Here is a 15,630-nt window from a genome sequence, read left to right as displayed (position 1 = left end):
ACCGCAAAGTGGCTTTTGAACTGTTACTAGGAATGTCTGTCATAAATGCCTTTATAATATATAAAAAGGCTACAAACAAACAAAATTCAATAACCAAGTTCCGGCAGGAGACTTCAAATGCTTTGTTGGACTTCATGTCTCCAGAACCCATAACAAAAGGAAAACATTTTATAGAAAAAAGAAAGGACGACAACGGAAAAACAATAAGGCGTGCTTGTGTATTGTGTTATGCCATGTCAAAAAAATCTGCTTATAGAGTAACAGCCAGAAAGAGCTTGAAAAGGACCACCACCTTCTGCCCAATAAACCGCAACTATGTGTAGAATGTTTTCCTAAATATTGTTTTTCCTAATTATTGTTTTTCTACTGATTTCCATTTGAATTTACATACATATATATTTTTATATTTGTTTTGTTCATAAATGAATTAATTTTTAAAAGAATTAATAAAAAGACACATTTTAATTTACAACTTTTTTATTATCCAAAAAAATACCATTCAAAATACACAACGGCCATGGGAAATACACCAAAATGTTCACCACAGGCCAGAGAATCCAAATTCTATGTAAAATTCCATATTAAAATGTACAAAAATGTGTGACGTGGCCTCAGGGTAACATTTACGTGTCGCATGAAAACGTGCGACGTGGCAGCCAACGTGTTAAATATGGTTTAACCACAGTGCACACAGTGATCCAATTTTTTGACAATTTGCATGTTTTTTTTTGTTTTGTTGGTGAGGTCTTTGTGCCACCTCACCAAAAACAAGCCGAAAGCCGAAAAGTGTGGGACTTGACTTTCGACTCACCCACTAAAAACCCATTCCAACTCCGTTTCCCTCCCACCGCGGGTTAACCGTTAAGCATGACTTCGCGGGGCAATTCTTGCCTATTGCTAATTATTGAAAAATTGCGCTGTGTTGTTCACTTGACGGGAAGGCGAGCGGCCTATGAAGATCTGCGCTGTTGTTCAGCGCGACGCAGTTTGGAGATTACTATTTTTGCCATATTACATACAGCGGACCAATGCTCTTCTGACTCCAACATAATGTCCACTAGGCTATCAGCCGTAATTGGCTTCCCCATCCTAGTGCTTAATTCCTCCCTTTCGAACACAAATCACGGACAGACAAACAAAACATGTTCTGCGTCTTCTACAGCAGGTGCACAATGAGAACAGTACGGGTCGTCTTCGTGCTTAAACCTATATAGATAGGATTCAAAGCATCCATGTCCCGTCAGTGCTTGGGTCAGATAGTAGTCTAACTGCCCATGTTTACGGTTAACCCATTTGGCTATTATGGGAATCAAACGCTACGTCCAGTGTCCGTTTAGGGACGAAGTCCATTTTTCGTGCCATGAACGCATGCTACGCTCTCTTGCTTCCTTGCGTATTGTCTGCCGTTCTGAAGTAGTTTTGTTTTCGTAAACTTCAGCATACTTTTTTGCCATTAAATTTATTGGGAGTAGTCCTGCAATAACAATAATGGCGTCCTCTGATATCGTGCGAAACGCGCAGCACACTGGGGGTACTCAATAGGTACACTGATTTCATACACTTAACATATGATTTGGAATTTGTGGCGTTCGCCCACGCTGGGGCTGCATACAGCAAAATCGATGAGACCACGGTGTTAAGTAGTCTCCTGCAGTTTTGCCAAGGTCCTCTAGTATTCATCATTATGCGCGTTAGCCCTGTTACTGCCTTTGCCGCTTTGCTGCTCGCGCATGATAGGTGTTTTCTGAAGTTCAGCCTATGGACAATTATTACGCTCAGGTATTTAATAAATGGCTCCGATTCTATAGTATTATCGCCCACCATTATATTGGCCGACTCCACCTTATTCCTGCTGCTAATGAGCACTGCTTCCGTCTTATGATCCGCAAGAGTTAGACCGTTCTTGCGCAGCCATTCTTTTACCACGCCGACTGCCTGGTTGCAATTGTATGTTTTTTTTTGTTTTTTTTTTTTTTTGTTTTTTTTTTTTTTTTTATGGAGGTGGCACAAAGCATTGAAAGCCGAAAAGTGTGAGACGTGCCTTTCGGCTCACCCACTAAAAACCCACCCCAGCTCCGTTTCCCTCCCGCGGGACAACCGTTAAGTAGTACTTCACGGAAGGGGGAGCGGCCTATTGCCTCTTCATGAAGATCTGCGCTGTTGTTCAGCGCTACGCAGTTTGGAGATTACTATTTTTGCCATATTACATACAGCGGACCAATATTCTTCGGACTCTATCATAATATCGACTAGGTTATCAGCCGTAATTGGCTTCCCCACCCTAGTGCTTAGTTCCCCCCTTTCTAACGCAAATCGCGGACAGACAAACAAAACATGTTCTGCGTCTTCTGCAGTTGGTGCACAATGAGAACAGTACGGGTCGTCTTCGTGCTTAAACCTGTATAAGTAGGATTTGAAGCACCCATGTCCTGTCAGTATTTGGGTCAGGTAGTAATCTAACTGTCCATGTTCACGGTTAATCCATTTGGAAATAATGGGAATCAAACGGTACGTCCAACGTCCGTTGGGAGACGAGCTCCATTTTTCCTGCCATAAACGCTGGCTGCGCTCCCTTGCTATCCTGCGTATTGTCTGTCGTTCTGAAGTAGCTTTGTTTTGGTAAACTTCAGCGTACTCTTTTGCCATTAAATTTATTGGGAGTAGACCTGCTATGACCATAATGGCGTCTTCCGATACCGTGCGGAACGCGCAGCACACTCTGAGGGCACTCAATCGGTACACCGATTTCATACACTTCACATACGAGCTGTAGTTTGTGGCTTCCGCCCATGCCGGAGCTGCGTACAGCAAAATCGATGAGACCACAGTATTAAGAAGTCTCCTGCTGTTTTGCCTAGGGCCTCTGATATTCATCATTAGTCGTGTTAGCGCAGTTACTGCTTCTGCCGCCCTGCTGCTCGCGTACACCAAGTGATCTTTGAAATTGAGCCTACGGTCAATTATTACGCCCAGGTACTTAATGAATGGCTTCGATTCTATACCATGGTCGCCCACCATTATATTAGCTGACTCCACAATCTTCCTGCTGCTAATTAATACGACTTCAGTTTTATGGTCCGCAAGAGTTAGACCACTGTTACATAACCATCTCTTTACCATGCCGACAGTCCGGTTACATGTTTCTTCGGCTCGACGGATGCAATTGTATGTGAAGTGACTTGTATGTGTTGGTAGTTTACTTCCATTAACCCGTAGAAAGCAAATGGGGTAAAATTACCTAAGAATATCATACGAAATTTCAATTAAATTTTTGGAAAATGAAATAAAAAAATACGTTTGATAAAAACTCACGTTACGTAGCTATTTTATAAAGTCTTTTATTTATAGTATTGTTGTTTGTTTTGCTTTTGCTTCGAATATTCTGTTTCTAGATTAGATCAGATTAGATTTTTGGGGGGTTGGACAAGTCTAAACACTCCGTCAGGAAGACCATTGTACTACACTCGATTACAGTGGAAGGAATAGAGAGACAGGATAGATACCATATGGATGGTAAGACGCCACTCTGTTGCCACTCTGTCGCGAATCTTTTCGCTTCATTGATGATCCATAAAAGGTCCAGAAGCGGAAGATTATAAACTTTATTCATACTCAGAAAATCGCATCCCAATAACCTAAGTCTGAATCTAGAAAACGCTGGATAGCTCCAGAGCAAATGCTCTGCAGTGTCCTCATTATCACGACAGGATAGGCATATTGGGTCGCCAAAGATTCCCAGGGTAGCAGACAACAGACATTGTGACCTTTGATTACACCCACCAGTACTCTCAGATCCTTTCTACTAAGTTTTAGGAGAAAGGTCACTAATTTCCTATTCGGTTATTTCACAAAGCACTTGGCTACTCTGCAGGATACCAGCTCAGACCAACGTCTTCTCTTGGTAGATCTCATGAAGTCGTCAATCCATAGTTGAATTGTTGCAGAATTGACACCTAGAAACGGTTTAGGGCCTAGTGCTATGCTTGCAGAGCCTTCATTAACCGATTTATCAGCCAACTTGTTCCTTGTAATATCACAATGTCCGGGCACCTAAATAAGACAAACTTTTTTGTGTTTGGCTTGTCTTACATTCACCGAGTAATTTCAAAGAGCTGCTCCTTACAACAACATTCGAGAAGGCATAGACTTCCGTAAGGAATACCGTAGCCATCTTCCTGTAGCGTAGGAGTACTAAGTGTCTTCGTCTAAGTACCAATCAGATCCGCTAGCATCACTGGTTTTGGATCCGTCGGTGAATAAAGTGTGCTGAAATCCTATTAATAGGTTCTCTAGACTTAACCATTGATCTCTATCTGGGATCAGAAGGTCATAGCTAAGGTAAGGCATCCGATTCTCCGCTGGCATGGAGAACAGTGTTCACCGCTTCGACAACTGGTGGTATATCTGACAGTGGCCAGTGCTTCCTTAATTTCCCCAGACTCCGTTTAACTTGAGCCTGTACGTTTTAGTTGTTGTAGCAGTAAGAGAAGCCCGGCCAGTGTATAGTATATCACCGGTCGTCTTCGTCAGGCTCAACTAAAGGTAGGCCCAGGAAACACGTTACCGGAATGACTCGGGTTCTTCCCGACCAAGGGCTGCCGCCCTAGTTTACTGTCTAGTGAACAGTCAGCCTGTACGTTGTTGTTGTTGTAGCAGCATAAACATTTCCCCTACCTACATACGGAGTGACAGTTTTTGGCCGGATATAAATCCGGGTCGTTTCGGTAACGTAGAACCGACTGTCGTGGAAACGGTCAGCCTGTACGTCGTCTTCTTCGCTTCCTTTCGGATTTGAAAATCTAGAGGTTGCAAGTTCAGAATGGCATTAAGGGCATCCCCTGAAGTCGTACTCATTAGCAATTGTGATGCTCAAGCACACACATCTCTGGTTAGGGGTTTTACTGTGGGAATAAAGTAGTAGCCTTCCACCACACTACAGAGGTCTTTGTAATAATGGATCTAATCAGAGTGAAGTATCGCCTATCTTAAACCCCATGTTTTGCCAGAGGATGTCTTACACTGCCAGAAGGCTTTCAGTGTTCGGGAGACCTTCTGTTCGACGTGCCTCTTTCTGCTCCTAAAAAATTACCTTCCTACATCTATGGCATTTGTGACATTGTTGCTTTTTTCCAAAAGTAGATCACATCCATTTTTCTTACGGCTCATTGGGTTTCCGTTTATTTCTAAAAATACATACAAATACGATTCGGCTGGGGTGGTCATTGAGACATCCTGTACACCTCATGGCGCCAAAGCTGCGCTAAACCATCTTGGTTTAAATGTCCGTTAAAATTCTTTGAATTCCAATTTTTTGCTGAACGTAGTAGTATAAACCTATAAAAGACGTATTTGTGAAAATTATTCCTCACTGAAATGGCCTAAACTGGTTTTCATTGGAATAATGGGGTTTTACATAACTGAAGCTATTTCGTTTAATACAATATATAAATCTGCTTCTCGATTTTTTTTTAACTTTCATTAAAAAGTGTAAAGTATTGATGAATATTTGTATTTTTTTTTTAATTTTGGGCAAATTTTTACATTTTTAGTTATATGGTTTTTGTTGTGTGTATTATGAATTATATTTTTATAAAAAAAAATTATAAAAAAATAAATAATCAAAACTTTGCAATTTGCCGCGCTGCTATTATTGTGAACACAGGTGTGCATTCATACATACATATACATATATGTAGATACATGCAAATATGTTTTATGTGAATGTATATGTGTATGTATGTATATGTGTATTTGTAAGCGGTCAGCTTGTTCTGTTTAATGAATGAAATGCAAAAGTCATTAAATGATGTGAAAAAATTATCAGCGGAAGGCCCAGAAAACATCCGAATACACTCCCTCATACAGATAAATTTAAAGCGAAAATGCATCATATTCCCGCGAATTCAAAAATCAAAGCGGATGATGAACAAAAGCGCAAGTGACAAAAGTGCCACACCAGGCTGCTACTCGCCAGCGATCGTCTCCGTTTTTAATTTAATCAATTAAACGTTAATTATACGACGTGTCTGCCTGCCGTGGTGGTTGGAAGAGTAGGCAAATTCGCATGCACACATACATGCATACATACATACATACTTATATATTTATATGTTATGCAAACACCAGGTGGAAGTTACATATGTTTGTATGTATGCAAGCAATTTTAAGCAATTCACAGTTAGTAGTGATTATGGGTAATAATTACAGTGGGCAATACTTACCATAAATACCAATATTACTAACTGGGGCAATAATTGTTTTATATTTATGTGTGTGTGTGTATGTGTGTATATGTAACTATAGTCAAATAGTGCTTGACTAGAGTGTGCCAATTATTAGTCTAACTATGCTAGACTCAGCAGGAACATTAGGGTGTGTCTACATAGACATGTTTTATTGTGCGGCCGTTGGGTTAGAAAATCTAGAGTTTGATGGTTGCAAATATAAAAAGTGACCAATTACGAGGTATCGGATTTTAAATTGAAATAAAGTAACGAAAATTCAAATTGTTTGGTCAATCTTTATAATTTTTGTGTAGAACCATTCATGACATGTATTTTTTAAAGATTATTTTCAAATGTTGGCCGCAACTGCCATGTAATTTGGTCATTCACAAAAAACAATTTTGCATGACTCGCTGAAGGGTTTCGGTCGGTATCTTGTAAATAACTTTAGCAATGTTGACTTCCAATGCCTCAATCGAAGCTGGTTTATACATAAAGCATTTAGACTTTACTTACCCCCACCTTCACAAATAAAAGTCCGAAGGTGTAGCCATCACACGATCTTGGTGGCCAATCTACTGGTTGGAGACGAGAGATAAATTCCTCACCGAACCGACGACGCAGTAAATCCATTGTTTCACTAGCTGCATGGCAAGTAGCACCGTTCGCCGTCTTGTTGGAACCAATTGTTGAAATGTTGTAGATATCACAGGCTTCAATTTACGGCATCAAAAAGTCGTTTACCATGGCGCGATGGCACTCTAACATTGGTGCCAGCCTCGTCTTTGAAGAAATATGGGACGATGATTCCTACAGACCATAAGCCGCACCGAATGGTTATTTACAATAGATGTAATGGCTGCTCTTGAATGGCATTGGCTTGCTCTTCATCTCAAATACAGCAATTTTCCTTTCATGAGATAGCTGTTGGTCCAAAAATGGGCCTCATCGCTGAACTTTTGACAGAGCGCCGAATTTCGTAATACAATTTTACGATTTGTAAACGTTGTTGCGGCGTCAGTCTTTCCATGATGAAATGTCAATGAATATTGAGTGCATAAAGCCCTCAGCTTAACCCGTAAAACCGTTACCATTACCATTATGGGTGTGAAAGTGTTAAGGGGGTATTCTGGTCTACCTGCTTGAATTTTAGGTATTTTTAAAACTAAGATAAAAAAAAATGAAAACCATTTTTACTATCCGTTTTTTTTTGGTTTTTATTAATATTGGAAAAGTATAAAAAAACAATTTATAAAAACACAAAAAATAAAAAAAATCGTGGAATTACAAGCCGGCGGAGTGGGGGCTACATAAAAACCGGTGCTCCATGGTTGATATGATTCCAACCCTTGTAGTGATCTGAAACAAACAAATTAAAAAAAAATCTTCATTAGTTAGGATGTCGCTAACGGATTACGAAAAATCAAAGAAGAAAAAAAATTCACAAAATGGCGTCAACTTGAAAAAAACAATTTTTTTTACCCTCTTTTTTAGCTTTTCAAATTTTTTAAAAATACTTCAAACTTAAATTTTGCAAAATCCGAGGCAGGCGCGATAGACAGATGTATTATAAAAAATTCTTATCAAACGTCAAAGCGATTGGTCAAGTAGAACTTGAGATATCATGACAACCATCTCAAAAAAAGTAGTTTTCAAAAAATTGCGCTTGAAGTTTGAGCAACAATTCCCATAGAATAACTTAGATCTTAATATTTACTTCTCACTCTGGATTAATCGGCGATATACTTCCAGGTATTTATTATAAAAGTATAAAGTATATATTGGGTAGTCGAAAAAGTCTTTTCGTATTTCTAATCAAACTTGAAGTCATTTTTTTTATATTTATTATGAACTTTATTAAACCAAATATGTACCATTTTGGTCGACCACCTTTTGCCATTTTTCTTCTAGAGACTTTATTCCATCAGTATAAAACTTTTGTGGTTTCTCGGCGCAAAACTGCGACAAGTAATTTTCACAGGCTTCTCTTCAAGCCAACTTTACTCCATTAAGGGAGTTCTGCATTGACCGAAACAAATGGTAGTCCGATGGTGCAAGGTCAGGGCTATATGGTGGATGCATCAAAACTTCCCAGCCAAGCTCTCCCAGTTTTTGCCGACTCATCAAAGATGTGTGTGGCCTAGCGTTGTCCTGATGGATGACGACGCCCTTTCTGCTGATCAGTTCTGGCCGTTTTTCTCGATTGCTTGCTTCAATCCCATCAGTTGTTGACAGTAAAGTGTAGAATCAATACTTCGGGCAGGCTGGAGCAGCTCATAGTGGTTGATTCCTTTCCAACCCCACCAAATACACAGCATAACCTTTCGTGGCGTCAATCCTGGCTTCGCGACCATTTGCTGAGCTTCACCACCCTAGCACCATGATCTTTTTCGCACGTTATTGTCGTATTTGATTCACTTTTCGTCTCCTGTTACCATTGAGCTTCAAAGAATCCCAGATGTTAATTCAGTCCATTAAATTTTTCACAGACAATTCATGTGGTACCCAAACATCGAGCTTCTTTTTGTAACCAGCCTTTGATGATGAATATTTAGTGCCTTGGCGATGTCATGGCAGCTTATGTGACGGTCCTGGCCAATCTTTTCCATAATTCCTTCGACTTTTTCAACGACAGGTCGACCGGAGCGAGGTGTATCTTTCACCTCGAAATTTCCAGAACGGAAGCGAGCGAACCATTGTTTTGCTACACGAACTGATACAGCATCGTCTCCGTAAACTTCACAAATTTCATTGGTGGCTTGAGTGGCATTCTTCCCTTTTGTATACAAAAATTTCAAAATATAGCGAATTTCTTCATTATTTTCACTCATTTTTAAACAGCTATAACTTTTTTTCAACTGGTCCGAATTTAATTTTTTTTTTGGTTAAATGAAGCTTAAAATATTACCTTTCTAACACCATATGATATGACACAATGTGATTGGTAGCACTGGAGATAGATGACTCCAACGACATCTATTGACAAAATACGAAAAGACTTTTTCGACTACCCAATATATATGTATAGAATAAATAAAGGTTGTGTGGGATACAAAAGATTTTCTGAAAAGAACGAGTCCTCAAGTCGTCCGGTAACATCTGCCGTTCATTGTGCGATTCACGCCACTCGGCCGGCTTAGACGCCACGTCACAAAATCCGCTGTATCTACGAAAATAATTCGAATTTTGAAAAATCCGTTGAAGGGCATATTTTTCAAGGTCTAAACTTTGAAAATATGCAAAAAAAATCGATTTTTTGAAATTTCTAGACCAGAATACCACCTTAAGACTTTTCGCAATGTTTCCTACAATTTCATTCTGACACCAACTGCTTCTTGTGCGATTTTCTCTCATCCGGTTAACGATGTGTGTTTTTTTTTAATAATTAATTCCTTTAGAATCATTTCGCAAATAATTGACTTTAACCAGTCACAACCAACGAACGACTAATTTAAATATAAGAATTCAAAATCAATAAATTGTCAACTTTGCAAAACTGAAAAAAACGGCAAAAAACAAGATATGGAAATAGTTATACTGTGCTTGAAAAAGTAATTTCTTTTGCCTTTTTGCGCCATTTGTATGATTCCATCGCATTTCTGCTATATCTTCTATTGGCTAAAATGTTTACGAAAGCATAGATTTTCGATCGATTTCCATAAATTTAATATAAAATGAAGAAATATATTTGATATGAAATGCATAAATCAGACTTACGATGAGATGAGATCATGAAATGGCATCCCATGATGAGGCAAAATATTCATTTAAAGGCAGCAACTCATGGCAAAACTCTTTCTTATTTGAGCCAATCTAAACAAATTAATTATCCCAAATACTCTATTAAATATATTTGAGGGAAGTCTGCGCTGCGTGTCGCTTTCTTACTCGAGCAAAGTGTTATAAATGAATGGTGACGCAATTGATGTTGTTTTTTTTTTCTCGTTTTCTTAATAGCAAATAAAAATGTCAAATGCTAATATTTGCATATTTAATTATTTAAACTCAAATATCGCCTATTTGCGGTTGTTGAGGGGGTAATAGTGCCACAGAAAGCGGAATATTTTGTTAAAATTCATTAAAAACAGTTGAGTACCAACATACATACACAAATAATTTTTCTGAATAGCAACTTGAACATTTGTTTAATAAGAAGCGATAACAAAGACATCATAATTTGTCACGACAGTCGGTTTCACGTAACCGGAACGACCCGGATTTATATCCGGTCAAGGACTGTCACTCAGCAACATTACCCGTATATGTGTGGGGAATGTTTATGCTACTGCAGCAACAACTTCATCAAAATTTGATGTCTCCCTATTCTGGAGATATTTCGATCACTAACAAAGGAGTAAGGAGGTGTGCGAGATTTTAACGAGTTTCCATATAAAAAATTGTCGAACGTACTTTGAGTGGAAAGTGGGCAAAAAGTAAGGTGGATTTGGTTGTAAAATGAAAAATCTTTATTTATTCTTGTAAATCAATTTCATCCCCTTCAAAATAATCCCCTCTCGATGAAATACACTTATGCCAACGATTTTTCCAATCCCCGAAACATGCCAAATAGTCCATTTCCGGTATAGCCATCAGCACCTTCTTCGATTCAGCTTTTATCTGCTCAATCGACTCGAAACGCGTTCCCCGGAGTGGTCTCTTGAGTTTTGGGAATAGCCAGAAGTCACACGGAGCCAAATCAGGCGAATACGGTGGTTGCGGAACGATATGCGTGGAATTTTTGGCGAAATGGTTACGAAGAACGAGTGCAGTGTGAGACGGTGCATTACGTGATGCAAAAACCAAGAGTTGTTGGCCCATAATTCTGGTCTTTTTAGACGAATTGCTTCACCTAAACGACGCATAACGCTCAAATAATATTCCTTATTAACAGTTTGGCCAGGTGGAAGGAATTCATAGTGCACCACACCACGAAAATCGAAAAAACTGTCATCATGACCTTTATTTTTGAACGACTTTGACATGCTCTTTTCGGTCTGGCCTCGCCTTTAGCACGATATTCGCTTGATTGGTCGGTTGTTTCAGGGTCGTAAGCATAACTCAAAGTCTCATCTCCCGTAACGATGCATTTCAGCTTGTCCTGATAGTCTGAAAGCATTGTTTCACACACATCAACGCGACGACTTTTTTCCAAGAAATTGAGAGTTTTCGGTATCAAACGAGATTTGACTTTTCGTAGGCCCAAACGGTCTTTCAAAATGGTTTTCACAGATCCTTCTGATATTCCGATCATATCAGTAAGGTCTTCAACAGTCAACTGACGATTTTTGAGCACTAACTCCTTCACTTTATTGACGTGTTGGTCATCTGTTGACGTCGATGGTCGTCCGGAGCGCTCCAAGTCATCAACACGTTCTCGACCCTCTTTGAAGTCTTTATACCACTTATAAACATTTTTCTGCGACATGGTCGAATCACCAAATGCCTTCTGCAACATGCTAAACGTTACCGTAGCCGAAATTTCATTCCGCAAACAAAATTTGATGGCACTTCTCTGCTCAATCAAATCAGACATTGTAAAAATCGAAAAATGCACTCTTGGTCGTTTGGTAAACACAAGCGTAAATATATTACTGATAATGACATTCACATGAAAGTTGGCCCAGATGTTATTAACAGTGCTGCCAACTCATGAAAAAAATAACTAGAGCGAAATTTTATTCCCGCGAAGTTTGACAAATAAATTCATCTTACTTTTTGGCCACGGTAGTAAATGAGCGGCACTGTCAGCCAAAAAAAATTGTCAAAAATCAGCAGTATTTCATAGCCACTTGCAACTTGCACTTTATTGCACTAAATTTTAATTGTCTATAAAACTGCATAGCAAAAATTATTCTAAAACACTGATTAAAAATTTAAAATTTTTTTAGAGGACAGTATTCTTTTCATGAAATTTTCCATAACCGAATTGCGAAGTGGTTGCCCTATGTCCTCACAAATTCCATCTTTGAGGTCTTGAATCGACCCTGGACTGTTGGCGTAGACCTTCTCTTTCACGTGGCCCCAAAGAAAAAAGTCACAAGGTGTTAAATCACAAGATCTCGGTGGCCAATTGTGACCACCTCTTCGAGAGACACCACAGTCCGGAAACTTTTCCCGTAAAAGATCAATGGTTTCGCTGCTTGTGTGGCACGTAGCGCCGTCTTGTTGAAAATAAACGTTGTGCAGATCAATACCATCCAATTCCGGCCATAAAAAAACGTGATTCATCTCTCGATAACGATAGATAGCACCTGTATTTGGAAAACCCTTTACTTACAACCTGCATTTTGTTGCACTAAAATTGCATGGGCATGCATTAAAACTGCATAGTAAAAGTTATTCTAAAAAGCTGATAAAAAAATTTTAAATTTTGTATAAAATTATGAAATTTTTGCATAAAGTTTGAACAATTTATTTATATGGGTTTCGTTGTATAACTAATTAAACTTTTATTAAAAAGCATTAGAGTCTAAATATATATATATATATATGTATGTATATATAATTGGCGACCCTTTCTCGGTGTTTGGCCGAGCTCCTCCTCCTATTTGTGCCGTGCATCTTGATGTTGTTCCACAAATGGAGGGACCGACCTAAAGTTTCAAGCCGACTCCGAACGGCAGATATTTTTTATGAGGAGCTTTTCCATGCCAGAAATACACTCGGAGGTTTGCCATTGCCTGCCGAGGGGCGACCGCTATTAGAAAAAACTTTTTCTTAATTTTTGATCTTTCACCGAGATTCGAACCGACCTTTATCCAATAACCTAATTATTTAATATTTAATAATTTTAATTTTGTCAATATTTGGGTCTTCCATAAGGTGTAAGTGTTTTCCATATAACTGTTTCTGTGCTCACGCTTCTCTCTCTTCTTCAACTGTTGTTTAGGTGATTGTAATTTCAGTGTTTTGTAGATCGGATGTGTGGGTGTAGAGAAATTGTCTTAATTTTGAGATTTTGTTATTGTAAAAGCTTTGGATATCAATGAATTCTTCTCCTCCTTCTAGTCTTGGTATTGTAAGTCTTTGCGTGCATGAGTTGGGGTGAAGTTTTCTATATTTGGCGAGCTGTTTTCTTGTTGTTCTTTTCAGGTCGTCAACATCAGTTTTTGTCCAGTTTATTATTCCAAAGAAGTGTGTGATCATTGGTATGGCGTAGGTGTTGATTGCTTTATAGAGATTATTGAAATTTAGTTATGTATGTTTTAAGTATCTGGTCAAGGCATCTTTTGTATTGCAGTGAAAGTTTGTTTTTAATAGAGGTGTTGATGACGGCAGTGTCACGCACAGTTAAAATCCTTTTCCTAAGCTCCTAAGCGGCCCATGCGCTTTCGTCAACGGCTAAATAGAAAGGAACTAAATTTGCTACTATTTGACAGGTGTTGATTGGGGAATGAGAAAAAAACGGAGAGATGAGAAAATGCGAAATGGGTAGCCAAAGTGACTTTCGCAACAAGGGGAATGGTCTATTTTTGTACTTTGTTTGCGTCCAAGATATTTGTACGTTTCATGTTCTTCCACATTATTGTTAGTATTATTATTATTATTATTATTACATTATTATTCCCACGCCACTCTTCCCTCCACATTATTATTATTCTTATTAGTTTTACATTATTAAGAAAATAAATAATTTTTTTTTGAAAACATCTTTTATAACTGTTTAATTCCGTAACTAATTGCAATTTACCTTCTTCTCATTACAGCCAATTTTCTCTTGCGAATCGCAACGTCAGTGCCACTGAATACTAAACTAAGATGTTTCAGCATCCTCCAGCACTTATACATACATACAAACATACATGAATGCCACATACAAACTACATACATATCTATATTACAACAACAAGAAAAAAAGAAGAAAAAAACAACAACAACAAACGATACACAAATATACAAGCGCACACTTAAAATAATAAATAGCCTATGTAGACACACAAACAATTTCGAGTTGTTTGTATACACACAAGCACAATGAGATTCCTGGACCGCAAACCAGACAAAAATTGGCATGTCACAATAATCTGCGAATTTTTTTTTTCGCCTTATGATATACATATATATATATATGTAGGTGTATAATTGGCGCTTAGAGCCTTCTCCTATTTGTGGTGTGCCTAATGATGTTTTGCACAAGTGGAGCGGCTAACAGTTTTATGTCCCCTCCGAATAACAGTTCATTCTGTTTGTGAGGATTTCTCTCACTCTGAAATACTCTCAACAGCTTGCCATTGTCTGCTGAGAGAGGACCGCTATTGGAAAACACTTTTTGTATTATTTGAGTAATATGCATTTTAAGTGCTATGCACGAAGTGAAGACGAAACGGATTTTGTGACACGCCAATTCTTGTTTAAATTTTGTGAAATTGCGAATTTCTGATATTTGTCTTTTTGTATACAAATAAATATTTTAAGCAATAAGAAGTAATTATATCATTTTAATTCTATACAAAAGCAAAAACAAAAAAAAAATAAAAACGATGAAACAGCAAAGTCTACAAAATATCGACTATGAATACATATGTAACAACAACACTCCATTCAAATTGCCTACAAATCGAAAAATTGTAAAGTTAACATTCTAAAGTAAAAGAGACAAATCATACAAATAGTTCAAGCATTTTTACAATGAAAAAATTTTATCAAAAAAATAAAAGATTTTTACACAAAAAAAAAAAAAAAAAATAATAATAATAATAAATAGAAATTAATTATAGGAGTAAAAGGAAAAGAATCTTATGAATCTGTTAGTTTTTTGCTAATGAAGATAAAAACCGGAAAATAAATACAAAAGTGATGACAAAATGTATTTTTGTAAAAATGTAGAAACAACAATACATACATAGGTACATACACATACATATGTATACTGTTTGTGACAGAGAGCCACACATATTTTCATATACACACAAACACTTAAATCAAACAGACAACAAACAAACGAGAAGTTGAAAGCACTATCATAAATGAGAATTCAATTTTTTTTATACAAATATTTAATAAGAGTTGTGATCATTGTTTAAGAAATTTATGAATTTAATTGATACTGCTAGCAATTTACGAGTGCATGCAAAAATGCATGCCAGACGGGCGTACAGGCGGAATGAATGTTGATGAGGGAAGTTCAAGTATGGAACGTAAACTTTAAAGACATTGGGAGAGGATAGTGAAAAATAAACAATAATAATAATAACAACAATAAATCTAAACTAACAAGCAGCGCCAATAATGGTTAAAGAGCGCAAATAACGTTTAAACACACTTTGACAGAGAAACGAATACTGCTTCTACAAAAACAAAAATACTGCTTATGCAAAATTGCGTATACTACACGAAAATTATACTTTTAAATTAATTTAATGGATTTTTTGTTTTGAAAAAATACATTTTTTTTGCTCCGTAAATG

The 15,630-nt window shown here is 37.7% G+C and overlaps 1 protein-coding gene across 1 annotated transcript in view; it reads left to right on the top strand.

Annotated features, from left to right (window-relative positions):
• The window catches only part of LOC128857073 (innexin inx2), a 34,181-nt gene extending 19,015 nt beyond the window's left edge, over positions 1 to 15,166 (top strand). The window contains exon 2 of the mRNA XM_054092636.1: positions 13,931 to 15,166. The gene's annotated coding sequence lies outside the window, so the exon portion shown is untranslated. The remainder of the gene's footprint in view (positions 1 to 13,930) is intronic.
• The last annotated feature ends 464 nt before the right edge of the window (positions 15,167 to 15,630 follow it).

The sequence above is a fragment of the Anastrepha ludens genome, chromosome 3 (genome assembly GCF_028408465.1).
Source record: "Anastrepha ludens isolate Willacy chromosome 3, idAnaLude1.1, whole genome shotgun sequence".
In the NCBI taxonomy this organism is placed as follows: domain Eukaryota; kingdom Metazoa; phylum Arthropoda; class Insecta; order Diptera; family Tephritidae; genus Anastrepha; species Anastrepha ludens.
The sequence above is the reverse complement of the archived record's forward strand: the minus strand, read 5'-3'. Positions and strand labels throughout refer to the sequence as shown.